The sequence below is a fragment of the Callithrix jacchus genome, chromosome 1 (assembly GCF_049354715.1).
Source record: "Callithrix jacchus isolate 240 chromosome 1, calJac240_pri, whole genome shotgun sequence".
In the NCBI taxonomy this organism is placed as follows: domain Eukaryota; kingdom Metazoa; phylum Chordata; class Mammalia; order Primates; family Cebidae; genus Callithrix; species Callithrix jacchus.
In genome coordinates, this window is record NC_133502.1 from 5,998,842 (window position 1) to 6,012,754 (window position 13,913).

At 36.1% G+C, this 13,913-nt stretch overlaps 1 long non-coding RNA gene across 1 annotated transcript in view; it reads left to right on the forward strand.

Annotated features, from left to right (window-relative positions):
- LOC144578924 (uncharacterized) overlaps positions 1-13,913 on the forward strand; it is a 45,832-nt gene that overhangs the window by 17,061 nt on the left and 14,858 nt on the right. The window lies entirely within an intron of this gene.

Consider the following 13,913-nt stretch of genomic DNA (forward strand, 5'->3'; position numbering starts at 1 on the left):
AGACTCTCTTCTGATGCTAATTTAATCTTATTTAAAATATAACAATTATTAGTAAAAATAATAATTAGTAAAACACATCCAAATTCTACAGCATGTTTGGATGAAAATGCAATGATGACCACATCCACAGAAAAAATATTCAATATAGAAAACAACAATTCTATCCAACTTTTTCTACCTATATTCTTACCATTCTGTTTTATAATTCCAAGTTGGATCCATTTCTGTATTCAAAAACAGAATAGTATTTGCCACTCTTCAAATACAGTAAGCTTTTTCAGAAATCTGTCACTTTTTTTTCATATAGTTTTCTCGTTCTGTCTTCCACCTGTTAAAACATAGATAACATTTAATACCTTAGTTAAGTATAATATTTAAGTGAAGATTTCTGTGACTATAAAAAGGTCATTAAAGTTCTTCCTCCTTTGAATTTTATATTTGCACATCTCATTTAATTCCTACAATAAATCTACCCCTTTGGTAGACATAAACACCTTCCATTTTACTGATAAGAAAAGAAAGTCATAGAAATCACAGAAATTTATCATTCAACAGCAACAAAAAGTATGTGTTAAAGTTTGCTTTTATTTAAACCAGTGTCAATTAAAATTCCAGTTCTGTCTACTATCCTAAACTGCAATGTTACTTCTCTCTCTCCCTCTGGCAGCTCTTATGCTTAATGAATTGCCTTCTAGTTCCATGTAAGTTTATGATTTTCAGTAACTTATTGATGTGGTCTCTGTAAGAAGAAAATATATTTTGTGATATCTATAGACCCAGCACTCAGCAATTTCCTGACACACAGTAGGTGCCAAATAATATTTATTAATCTGACCTGGAAATAGACTCCGTCTGTCAGGGCGTGCTACCCCATTTAATCTATGGAAAAGTGTCTTTTGCATTTTTTGAAAATTTTCCAGGAAATAAATTGCTTTTGAATACTCACATTATTCCAGTTTGACATGCTTGGAAAGATTGTGTGAAGCCCTGTAACTAATATAATCAAGGTAGTGTGACTTAAAGGATTCACTGACTTGTAGCGCTTAAGAAAGCATTTGGAAACCTTAACTTAGCTCACTGATAGGAACTAACACGTTTAATAGTTCTGTCAGAATGCCTAGGTACTTCTCTGAGAGATGCTATGGGAATTTTTATACATCAACTGTAGTAGATATAATTTATTGTTGTGTCCTTCATGTCTTAAAATGTGTAACTGATCCTGATCTTCAGGGATTGTTATCAGTTGTATTCAATGGCCATTGCCGTGTATTTGGGAAACACAAAAAGAGCATCTTTAAGTACAGTGGAACACCACAGTGCACGGCATATCAAGCCATTTACACTTTTTGGCAGCTTCCTGGAGTCTAGCAATGTTGTTTCCTGCCATTAGCAGATGGAGTCTCAATGTGAGAACTGCTGCTGTAAAACCTGCAATATGTCAGGTTAAAGATTAAGTGAAATCAATGTTGGAGGGTGCTATCATCTTATATATTAAAATTGTACGTAATGTGCCAATTATAAGCTTCATGAACTTACTTATTTATAAAACAAGATTTATGGCAAAAACTTCAATATAGATAAGGCACATTATGGAAACAAACTTATGTCCCTGATGTGAGTGACAGATGCTATTGAAGCTGCACAACATCACGCTTCTCTGCTTTTCAAATTAAAGATGTACAAAACAAGAACATTTGTATGGGTTGCTGTTAAGGGTGATGAACCAAGATATTGACAGCTTTTTAAAATGTTTAAAGTGTGTATACTCATGTGCAATAATATCAAGAATTTTTCTTCACACTTTTTCCAGATAAATACAGGGCTAAGATACCTATTTTTGTACTTGTTTAAATTCATATATGTTTATAATTGTGAAAAGAATTTGATTGCCAAATGAGACTCAGTTCAGAGATTTTGCCCACTATTTTAATGATCCAATAAATTGACAAAGGATAAACAGGGAGAAGTCAGATTGATTCCTTCCTTCACATGTCAGACATAAGCTGGTTGGTCCTAAAATGTGTGGAGCTTCTAACAGGGGATACAGGTGAGTTACTCCATACATTGTAAAACAGCTGTACTTTGTATCCTAGACTTTGTAGACTTTGTATAGCTTATTGTAATATGCTACCAAAAGTCATATCTCATCAATTCCTATATCCTGGGCTTGCTTTGCCTAGGCAATGTGAAACCAAGGATATCTTGCTCAATCCTAAAAATTCCTCTTCATCTAAAATATAATTTGCCTGTTTATAGGAAATTGATCAGTAGCAGCTTTGTAAAAAAAAAAATAGGTTGAGTTATCTGCTTTTATTCCTTTCCATCAGTCAATCAAGAAAGGAAGACATTAAAGGCCATGTGTATTACCTTCTCCAGCCAGTCAGCATGTCAGTGATCAATTTTCTATAAATTCTGTGATGAGGCAAAAAAGAAAGCTACTACCTTTGACAAAGGATCAAAAATCTATGTATTCAGCAAACAGAAACAAGGAAAGAAAAATTATATTAAATGTTTTAATACCTCTAAAAAAATAAAATGGTTATAGATTATATTAAATATTTGATAAGGTTTTCAATATCCATGATGCAAACATACTTATATAGACTGATGTCACATTCTTATAAAACCATTATAATTTTCAGACAACAATAACAAAAATGTAATTTATAGAGCAACTCTGGCAATTGAGTCAGATAGTCTGAGGAAATGATTCAAGGGAAAAAAATTTCCAAGTACCAGACAGGCACTTAATTTGTAGAAGCAATTAAGAAGTTAATCAGACCTCATCCTCTCATTCATATTCCACAGACCTTGAAAATGTGCAATTTGCATTCCTTATTGAATAATAGTAGAGTGTTTGCATTTACCTTGCCAGTGTACAGAGCTGGCATCATAGATAAGCAACCGGTGCAGTCACACAAAACCCCAATGTAAAAAGAGTTTAATGCTCTGTGGTTGCCATCTTGAAATTCACAATAATTTTATCTTTGAATGTGTGCTTTGTATGTGAGGTCAGATGAGACAAGAAAGCATATGCTGAGGCTTGGAGTCTGGGCGCATACATGACTATTCCACACTGCCTCCCTCCACTCCTGGGTCTGGTTCTCAGCTGCCTATTTCCTGACTTTTGGTGCTCCATGCCCTGCCCAGCTCACTCTTCCATCAGCAGCCTGTGACACTGCCACTCTCTGCCCCAACTGGAGTCTGAGTGTGGACTTAGGGAAAGTTGGGACCATCTTGGTGGGGAGCATGGGAGTGTTGGCAGCACCACCACACATTCATCAGAAGAAGTCATGGGAGCCTCTTGTCTACACCCACACCAGGCATCAATTGCGTGCACAACACGACCTAATAATCACAGGAAGCAATTGCCAAATTGAAGCCTCTCCTTCAGAATGACAATAAAAATGACGCTGGGATTATCAAAACCTGAAGGCTTGGTTAAGAGACTCCAAAATTCTAAAACATAGGCCTCAGAGGTGTCATCTAGCTGGTAATGGTATCTCTGGAGACCAGAGGAAGGGCTTAATAGAGATGGGATTCAGGTCAGGGCAAGGGCCATTGCTAGGGGGAAGCTTATAGGACAAGGAAGTAAACTGCAAGAAGCAAGTCTTTTTCTCTTTTTTGTCTTCAAGTCTCCATCAAATAGCAAAATCTAATGGGGAAAGCTCTGTCAAAGGAGAAAGGTGATGTGAGCTTTGGGGTGAACAAAACCTTCATCTCTAAACTATCTGTAGCCTCAATGATCTTACTCACACTTGCAATGATTGCTGTAATGTTTCATTAACTTTTGCTAGTGGACATGGAAGTATTAACAGGTGCCCTATAAATAGATTGTTCCATACCAAAGATATAAGAACAAACTAATTTTTCCATAATAATTAGGACCAGTTACGCCTGCCCACAAAATAACCTCCTTCTTGGCCTTTGACCAGTAAATACAGGAGACTAAAATTAATAAGTGTGCCTCTTAACTTCAGGTTCAATGTACACCTTATAATTAGTGGCATAAATGAGGCTTCCATAATCCATTACAAAAATGTGTATATATGACAAACCATTTGAATATCACAAATTTAAGCCCATTGATAAAGTCTTTATTCTGTTAAATAGTATGTAAATATTTAGATCTGAATATTGTGTTAGTTTTCTTCTTTTTTTTTTTTAATGGTCTAGATATAAATTTTATCAGCTAAAGTCTTATTAAAAACGTTTTGATTTTCATATTGTTTTATTATTATAGTAGCTATGTTTGCCATTTGACTGTGTATTTCTGTATTCGTCCATTCTTACACTGCTATAAAGAACTAACTAAGACAGGGTGATTTATGAAACAAAGAGTTTTAATTGACGCACAGTTCCGCAGGCTTAACAGGAAGCATGACTGAGAGGCCTTAAGAAACTTACAATTGGGCCGGGCGCGGTGGCTCAAGCCTGTAATCCCAGCACTTTGGGAGGCCGAGGCGGGTGGATCACGAGGTCAAGAGATTGAGACCATCCTGGTCAACATGGTGAAACCCCGTCTCTACTAAAAATACAAAAAAATTAGCTGGGCACGGTGGCGCATGGCTGTAATCCGAGCTACTCAGGAGGCAGAGGGTGGAGAATTGCCTGAACCCAGGAGGTGGAGGTTGCGGTGAGCCGAGATCGCACCATTGCACTCCAGCCTGGGGAACAAGAGCGACACTCTGTCTCAAAAAAAAAAAAAAAAAAGAAACTTACAATTACGGCAGAAGGCAAAGGAGAAGCAAGCATGTCTTACCATGGTGGAGCAGCAGAGAGAAAGAGATTGAGGGGAAAGTGCCACACACTTTCTCACACACTGAAAGTGCCATCAGATCTTGTGAGAACTCACTCACTATCATGGGAACAGCAAACAGGAAATCAGCCCCCATGATCCAATCGCCTCTCACCAGGCCCCTCCTCCAATTCAACTTGAGATTTTTGCAGGAACACAAATCCAACCCGTATAGATTTCTTGCCCTGTCGCCAACCTGGAGTGCAGTGGCACGATCTTGGCTCACTGCAACCTCTGCCGCCTGGGTTCAAGCGATTCCCCTGCCTCAGCCTGATGAGTAGCTGGGACTACAGGCGCTGCCCATCACACCCAGCTAATTTTTTGTATTTTAGTAGAGAAGGGGTTTCACCATGTTGGCCAGGCTGAACTCCATCTCCTGACCTCTTCACCCACCTCGTCATCTCAAAGTGCTGGGATTATAGGCCTGAGCCACCACGTCTGGCCTTTATTTACTGCTTAAAAATATTAATCACGGTTATTTAAGTATCATGTTAAAAATACTTCATACCTACTGATATGAATTTGAATCTATGTCTTCACCCAAATCTCATGTTCAATTGTAACCCCCATGTTGGAGGTGGGGCTTGGTGGGAGGTTGTTGGATCGTGGTGGCGGAACAGGATCCCTTTGGTGCTGTTTTCATAACAGAGTTTTCACAAGATCTGGTTGTTTAAAATTGTGTGGCACCTTCCTCCTCTCTTGGTCCTGCTCCAGCTATGTATGATGGCTGCTCCCACTTTGCCTTCTGTCATGAGTGAAAGCTCCTTGAGAGTTTGCCAGAAGCTGATGCTGCCATGCTTCCTGATAGAGCCTGAAGAACCATGAGCTAACTAAACCTTTTGTATTTCTTCATAAATTACCCGTTCTCACGCAGTCTCAGGTGTTTCTTTATAGCACTGTGAGAACAGATGAATGTACCTACATTATCTCTCATAATTTTTCATTTATTTAACCTAAAAATACCTATTTTTTATTTTAACCAAATATTGACAATGCATAATTTTATAATTCAGATATCTATAGTTTTAATATCTTAATATTTTGATATTGACAAAACAAATATAATTTTAAATTATAAGCTATTGCCAGTACTGGTAGATAAAACTAAAGGATCTCTCAAGAATTTAAGTTAGGAGAGAGATTTGCTTTCTAAGTGAGATTTATAATATCAGCAAAATAATGTATTAGTATGATTGCTGGGCAGTGCAGTGTTAAATACTATAAGTAACTCTTATATAAACCTCAGAGCACAACATTCAAATTCAAAACTCTTTAAATACCACATTCTACACATCTACTTTGGATCACTCATGATTGGCAAAATTTAGCTCAGTTACAGTTAAAGTAGCAATGGAACCAAAATAGCTTTATCTAATTGTCTTTAATCTTATTAACTAGTGAAAAAGAATACTCCTCATAAAAATCTTATGGACTGGAAGGGACATATTTTTGTAGTACATTTGATAAACAGTGAAGTGATCTGTCAAATATAAATGACTCTCTGCTCAGGTCTTCCCAGATCTCTCACTATTGGTCTCATGACAAAATGCTTTTATTTTCATTGAGTGAATTTACTGGGCTGTCATATTATCTCTGCTGAGTCAAGGTCTTTGGTTTTTCAATTTTAAAAAGATAAACTCTCTAAAGAATTTAGCATCAGTTCCCTAAAAAGTCACAGATATAGGACAGAGAGTTCATACATACCCAAACCCAGTTTGGACTATTATTCACCATACTATTATTACATTAGTATGGTACATTTCCCATAATTATTGAACAAATACTGATATATTATGTTAACCAACATTCATATTTTATTCAGATTTTGTTAGTTTTTCCCTGCTATTCTTTTTCTTATTCAGGATCTCATCCAGAATATCACATTACTTTTATTTATTATGCTCCTCTCGGCTGTGATAGTTTCTCAGACTTGTCTTGTTTTTGATGACCTTGACAGTTTTGAGTATTATCAGTTGAACTGCTTTTAGAATGTCCCTCCATTGAGAATGATCTGATATTTTTCTCATGATTAGACTGGGGTTATGGGTTTGGGTGAGGAAAACCACACAAATAATGTGCTATTTCATGATATCATGTAAAGGAAACATACTTTCAGTGTGCATTAGCCTTTTATTGTCTATCTTCATCAACTGGCTAAAGTAGTGTGACATTTAACTTATTCATAAGTAAAAAATCATTTGACACATTACTATTATTAAAGTTATCTTTTAGATCACTTAGGAATAAGTTAACATAAAATAATATGGTATCTTCATTTAGTCCTTCTCTGATGCTCACTGTTATGCTTCTCTGATGTTCTTTGGTTCTTGCTTCAGAGCCAAGTTTCTAAACTATATTATTTTATTTTTTCTTAAATTAGTTAACCAGTTTTTTACTGCACATCTGCTTATGATGAATTACCTCAGCTTTCAATTGTGAATGACTATTCTTTTGAAACTTTGAAAGATAATTTTTCTGTATACAGAATTTCAGAATGGTGTTTTCATTTATTATTTTATTTCTGGCAAAATTTTAAAATTTGATTCCACTTTCCTTTCTCTTGCATGGATTCTGACAAGAAGTCTGCTGTAACTCTTATTCTTCTTCTTCTATAAGTAAAGTAGTTTCCCATTCACCACCCCAGCCTCTTTTGAGATTTTCTCTTTGCCTTTGGTTTTCTGAAGTTGTGTTTTGTTACTAGCTGTGTTTCTTTTGTTTTTATTTTGCTGGTTGTTCTCTAAGCTTCCTGGATCTGTGGTTTGATATCTGTCTTTAATTTTAAAAAGTTTTTGTTCATTATTACTTTAAATATGACTTCAACTTCTTTCTCTCTTTTCTTTCTGTTTTTGCCTCTCTCTTATATTTTTTTTCTCATCTGGTGTTCTAATTGCAGGTGCGCTATTCCTTTTGATATCATTTATTGGATATTGTTTATTATTATTGCTTTTCATGTGGGAATGTTTCTATTTACATATCTTCTGGCTCATTAATTCTTTCTTCAGACATACCATGTCTACTGATGAGCTTTTCAAAGGTTTTTCTCATTTTTGCTATGGTTTTTGAGTTCTAGGACACTTTTTTTTTTTTTTTTTTTTGAGATGAAGTCTTGTTCTGTCTCCCAGGCTGGAGTTCAGTGGCATCTTCTTGGCTCACAGCAACCTTGGCCTCTCAGGTTCAAGCAAGTTTCCCTCCTCAGCCTCCCTAGTAGCTGGGACTACAGGTGTGTACCATCACATCCAGCTAATTTTTGTATTCTTAGTACAGATGGGGTTTCACCATATTGACCAGGCTGGTCCTGAACTCCTGACCTCAGGTGATTTGCCTGCCTTGACGTCCTAAAGTGCTGGGACTACAGGCATGAGTTATAGGACTACTTATTTATTAGAATTTCTATCTCTCTGCTCATATCATCTATATGTTTTCTCTCATTAAATTTTTTTCCATTATTTTTTTAACATAGTAATTAAAGCTATCCTACATTATCCATCTTATAATTTCAATATCTGTGTAATATATGAGTCTAGTTGTCAGGGTTGCTTTTCTCTTCAGATGATTTTTTTTTGTCTTTTACCAAGTTTTGCAATTTTCTTCAAAAACCTGGACATGATGTATTGAGTAATGGGGACTGACTTAACCAGGCATTTAGGATGAAGGTTTTTGTTAATCTGGGCAGGAGCTGGGCTGGGTTAAAAGGTTTTTCATAGCTGTAGGTGCTAAAATCTTTAAATTTTGATAGTGTTCTTTTTCGGGTTTTCTAATTATTTCTTCTCAGACAGAGCTGTGTCTTTTTGCTCTTTTACCTATAATCCATTGTTATTATACTGGTGTCTTATTCTAGTAGGCTGTGAGGTGTGTAAGTTGGGGGGATGCTCTATAATTATAAAAATAAGTCTCAGTATTTTGATGAGCTTCCACAAGTGTTTCACTTAAGATATAATTTCCTGCCTTATCCCTAAGGCCACTTTTATTTCCTCACCACAGTGTTCGCAATTTATTTCATTTAAATCCTTCCCCATCTTGACTATGTTTTCCCCAATGTCTTTTGAAATTTTCTGAAAAATGCTATTCATTTAACATAAAATAATACAAAATAATGAAGAGCTCTAGAACCACAGTATAAATGGAAATTCCTAATAAAGAACAGCTTCAGTTTTGGATAATGATTTTCACCATCCTTAAGAATTCCAAGCCAAGACAGTACAATAGAAATAATGCCTCTGAGAGCCCCAGTTCTGTTCTATCAGTTAGCTGATTTGTATGAACTATTAAACATTATTGCACATTGCTATGGGTATTTTTCTAACAATAAGTCATGTTTCAATGGATGTATCACATTCTTAAATTCTTTTTCTTACCATTGCACCGAAATCTGCACTCAAGCAGGGCTCTCAAATGAGCAACCAGAACCAATGTTGCAATTTCTTATTTCACAGCGTTAAAATTATCAGTCACTCCTAAGATACCCATATCTTTATAATGTTTACAGTGTCACTAAATTTCAAATATCAAATAAAAATGTAACAATTCTAAAGCAGGACAAAAGAATCATGACTATTTTATTCATAATTGTATTATCTCCAACATTTTTCAATTATTGATACATCAATGAATTTTCCAAAGACATATGACTTAGAAATTCATTTTAAATTGTGGTACAAAGAACCTAGAATATAGATACATAAAGCAGTGAGATCAATAACATTACAAAGCACAAGTTTTGCATGAGAAGGATATTGAGATTATATAGATCTCATTTAAATGAGGGGGAATTGTTTTGGAAAAAGGTACCCGGATCTTCCAAAGTTAATTCAGGAAAATAGCAACACTCTATGACATTCTTATCCACTTCTAATTGATACAGTGGTTAACATATCAAACAGAATACAATATCATCTTCATCCCATTTGGGAAATTTACCTTTTTTATAGATTATCAGGATATCTGGGGCTTTATCAAATCTGAAAGTTTATCCGTAATCCATTCATAAAATAACTAGGTTTTGTTTCTGGCCTGGGGTTTTAAGGTAAGCAATCTGTTTTTAAATTTTCTTTCCTTTCTACTCAGTCTTTCAAGCAGCCTGTGTTCAGTTGTCACTTCAGGATATATTTTTGTCTTATTTTATAAGTGGTCAGTCAATCATGGTGATCCATTCGGTGACCACTCTCAGCGTAGGTTGAACAAGCATGAGGTGTCCAATGTAGGGTTAAACCAGCAGCAGATATGATATCAGTAGATTTTGATGCTGTTCCGTAGGAGGCTAATGTTACTCTTCAATCACAGAGTTTGGAAGGCTATGCAATATTTCCCTGTGAGGTGGCAGGTTTTTGTCAGTTCGTCGCAACCATTTTGAAAATCAGGCTACTAGATAGCCTTGCATGACTTTGCTGATTAGACTGTGTCAGTCGCCTGCTTTCAACCTTCCTTCTGCATTTTTCTGAGAGGCTAACAGCGTGAGTAAAAGCAAAACCAGTATCTCCATTTTCTTTCATACCAGCCAAATATAAGTTCCTTGGGCTCCTCTGGCAAGTTTTCACTGTAGCCTCTATAAAAGGCATTTGACCAAATGAGTCACACCAGTAGTGAAGTCACTCTCATCAGCCCAGGCACAGCAGCATTTCTGATCAAGTCCATTACAGGAACAATGAGGGGAGAAGGCATTTTTTTTGGTTGGCAAGAAGTTTAACCTCACACAAACCTTCATTTGCCCCCAACAAGAAAGAGATTTATCCCGTCTAATGTCGCAGTGTTTTGCCAACAGACTCTAATTTGTTTGGCCCCTTCACCCAAGTATCAAGATCTTCATTTTACAGTCTAGTTAAAATTTACCAATTAAGGGTCATAATTTACTGCAAGGACAAATGTGTCTGAAAAGGTGTTACTGACCCTTTGTGTTTACAGTGCAGTCCTATAAACCTTGATTACTCTATTTAACATAGAAAAGAGACAAATTGATTCATCTTCGACCACTAGGATTTGAACTATCTAATGGGTATTAATGTCTCTTGTATCCCCTAACCAATTAGGTTTTTCTTTCGGCTAATTAATTTTTATAGGGCTCATAAAATCTTACTCTGGGGATTGTAGGCAAGTTTATATCAAAAGACATTAGAAGACGGGGAATAAAATCAAGGCATGTTGAGTTGAGCTTATATATCCCGAATTATTGCTTATTCATAGTATATTCATTTATATAATTTGATGAAATATGTTTAAAATAGTTCCATGCCAAGGTAAAATTTCCCTTACATTGACAATAACCTCTCCCATCTGGGGTACTTATTAACTAATCGATTTGGCTGAAGGGTGCGTACTTTCCCATTCTGAGCATCCTGGAATGTTCTTTCTCATAAGCTGGACATCTGATATTTTTATCTAGTGGAAGGTCAATTTGCAACTTGATTGATGAAGCAAGTATTGTATAGGACATCAAAACAATCCCAAACATCACTGTGAAATAAGTTTATTTGACAAAAAATAACAAAAGAAAACAGAAACAAATATATTGAAGAGAACCATAGCCTATCTGGGGTTCTTGTTAAAGAGCAATTTTTCTTATTTCTCTAGTAAAGACCTTTTGACTTCCCTAAGTATTGTAAACAGAGTTAATGTAGGGGAGCAAATACACCTAAAGGTCTCAGCTGGGTTCCTTCTACTGGCTGTAGTCTCTGCACAATTAGAACTTATATCATATTGTTAAGAGGATTTGTATAATAATAATTCAGGGTTAAACAGGTAAGTTGAGTTCTTATTCTATTTTTTTTTGTTTTTTTAACCATTGCTCAGCTATGCATCTGCACTGCAGCTCTGCGGCCTCAGAAGACTAATACAAATATTGTTTCTCAACAATTGTTATGGCCGGGCGCGGTAGCTCACGCCTGTAATCCCAGCACTTTGGGAGGCCGAGGCGGGTGGATCATGAAGTCAAGAGATCGAGACCATCCTGCTCAACATGGTGAAATCCCGTCTCTACTAAAAATACAAAAGCTTAGCTGGGCATGGTGGTGCGTGCCTGTAATCCCAGCTACTCGGGAGACTGAGGCAGGAGAATTGCCTGAACCCAGGAGGCGGAGGTTGCCGTGAGCCAAGATCACGCCATTGCACTCCAGCCTGGGTAACAAGAGCGAAACTCTGTCTCAAAAAAAAAAAAAAAAAAAAAAAACAACAACAATTGTTACATAGCCAAGGCCTTGCTGCTGTGACGTTCCAGATGAGGGCTAGGTGAGAGGTAGGTAAAGGATGCTCCCTGGGCACCTGGCTTGTGCAGCAAATGGAGAATGTTACCATTCCCTGAGTTAAGAGTAAGATACCTAACCTTAGAATCATTGGAGAAGAAAATGAAATGGCAATTTTGTATATGCAGATTTTGAGGTGAAATTAGCAAAGCTAAATATTCAATAGGTAAGCTGGTGTTACATATTTGAGAGCTATGAATATATGCATACTGGTTAAAATTGTAGAAACGAATGAAGTTCCACAGGAAGATTATGTTTTTTGACTTAGTGTAGCTTTTGCTAACCAGGTCCTGTGAGACAAGTACATCTTAAAGTTTAAGACAGTCACTGTATACAATGAACTAATGTCCTATGTAACTACAATGGCATTAGCTACGTATCAACCTTGTGAGAACTTAGAAAATGTTGACAAAAATAATTTAGAATTAATGTCATGACAACTTACATAAAACGTAAAGGAAACCCTTCAGCAATGTAATTCTAAATACCACTGTCTATTTTGCTATAAATTCACAGATTTTGCTTCTCTGTTTTATTTATTTATTTAAAACAGAGCTTCACCTTTGTTGCCCAGGCTTGACTGCAATGGCGCTATCTCAGCTCATTGCAATCTCTGCCTCCCGAGTTCAAGTGATTCTCCTGCCTTAGCCTCCCGAATAGCTGGGATTACAGGTGCCTGCCACCACACACAGCTATTTTTTTTTTTTTTTTTTTTGCAGTTTTAGTACAGACTGGGTTTCACCACATTGGCCAGGCTGGTCTCAAACTCCTGACCTCTGCCTCAGCTTCCCAAAGTGCTGGGATTACAGGCCTGAGTCACTGCACCCAGCCTCTGTGTATATTTTATACCCCACAATATACTTTTTGTCTTAAACATGCAAACATCTTTTAAATAAATTAGGAAAATAAATGGTATTTTATATTTATGCATATTTACTGTCACTTGTGTCCTTTAATATTTATTTACCCTACATTCACATGTCCATCGGGTTCCATTTTCTTTCATTTTAAAAAACTCCCTAGGGCATTTGTTTTAGTGAGGGTCAACTGGCTTCAAATCCTCTCAGATCTGGTCTATCTGAAAATGCCTCTGTTTACTTGCATTTTTGAAGGATATTTTCATTAATTATAGGATTCTGAGTTTGTTCTCTCATTGCTCAGCACTTTATGTTTTTCCATTAACCTCTCAGAAGTAAACCATCATTCATTTAGTTGTTTTTTGCCCTCTTCAGGTGTTTTCAAAAATTTTCTTATGATTTTATGTTCAGTGTTCAATATTAACGTGTCTGGATATGGAATTCTCTGTATCTAAAGTGTTTTCAGTTAAGCAATCTGGAAATGATAGCTTTGATGTTTTAATTTTAAATTTTGGTAACATTTTGACTTCATTTTATTAAATCATTTTCTCCCTCTGCCTCTGTCTCTGTCCCTATCTCTTTCTTTCCCTGCTTCTCTCTCGTACTTTCTTTCAATACTGAGTATCACTGATGCTCTGTTTCTTTATTTTTGACTATTTTCTCCCATTCCTGACAATCACAATTCCTACCAATACATCTTGAAGCTTATTGACTCTTATTTCTGTTATCTCCAAGCTGCTATTACATCTACACAGTAAAATTTAAATATCAGATATTGTGTTTTTTATTTATATATGTTCCATTTGGTTCTTTTATATATTATTAATTGATGTTTTAAGTTCGTCTAAAATTACATTGCTAAAGTTTCTGGTAGACCTTGTTGACCCTTTCAGGGAGATTTCAATTTTTGTTGGAACTTGCGTCTCTTTTGTTCTGTCTTTAGTCACTTTTTCTTATCTAAGGCTGTAAGTCCTTACTGCTAAGGCATGATCTTTCTGAGCTTTCTGCCGAATGTCCGGTAACATA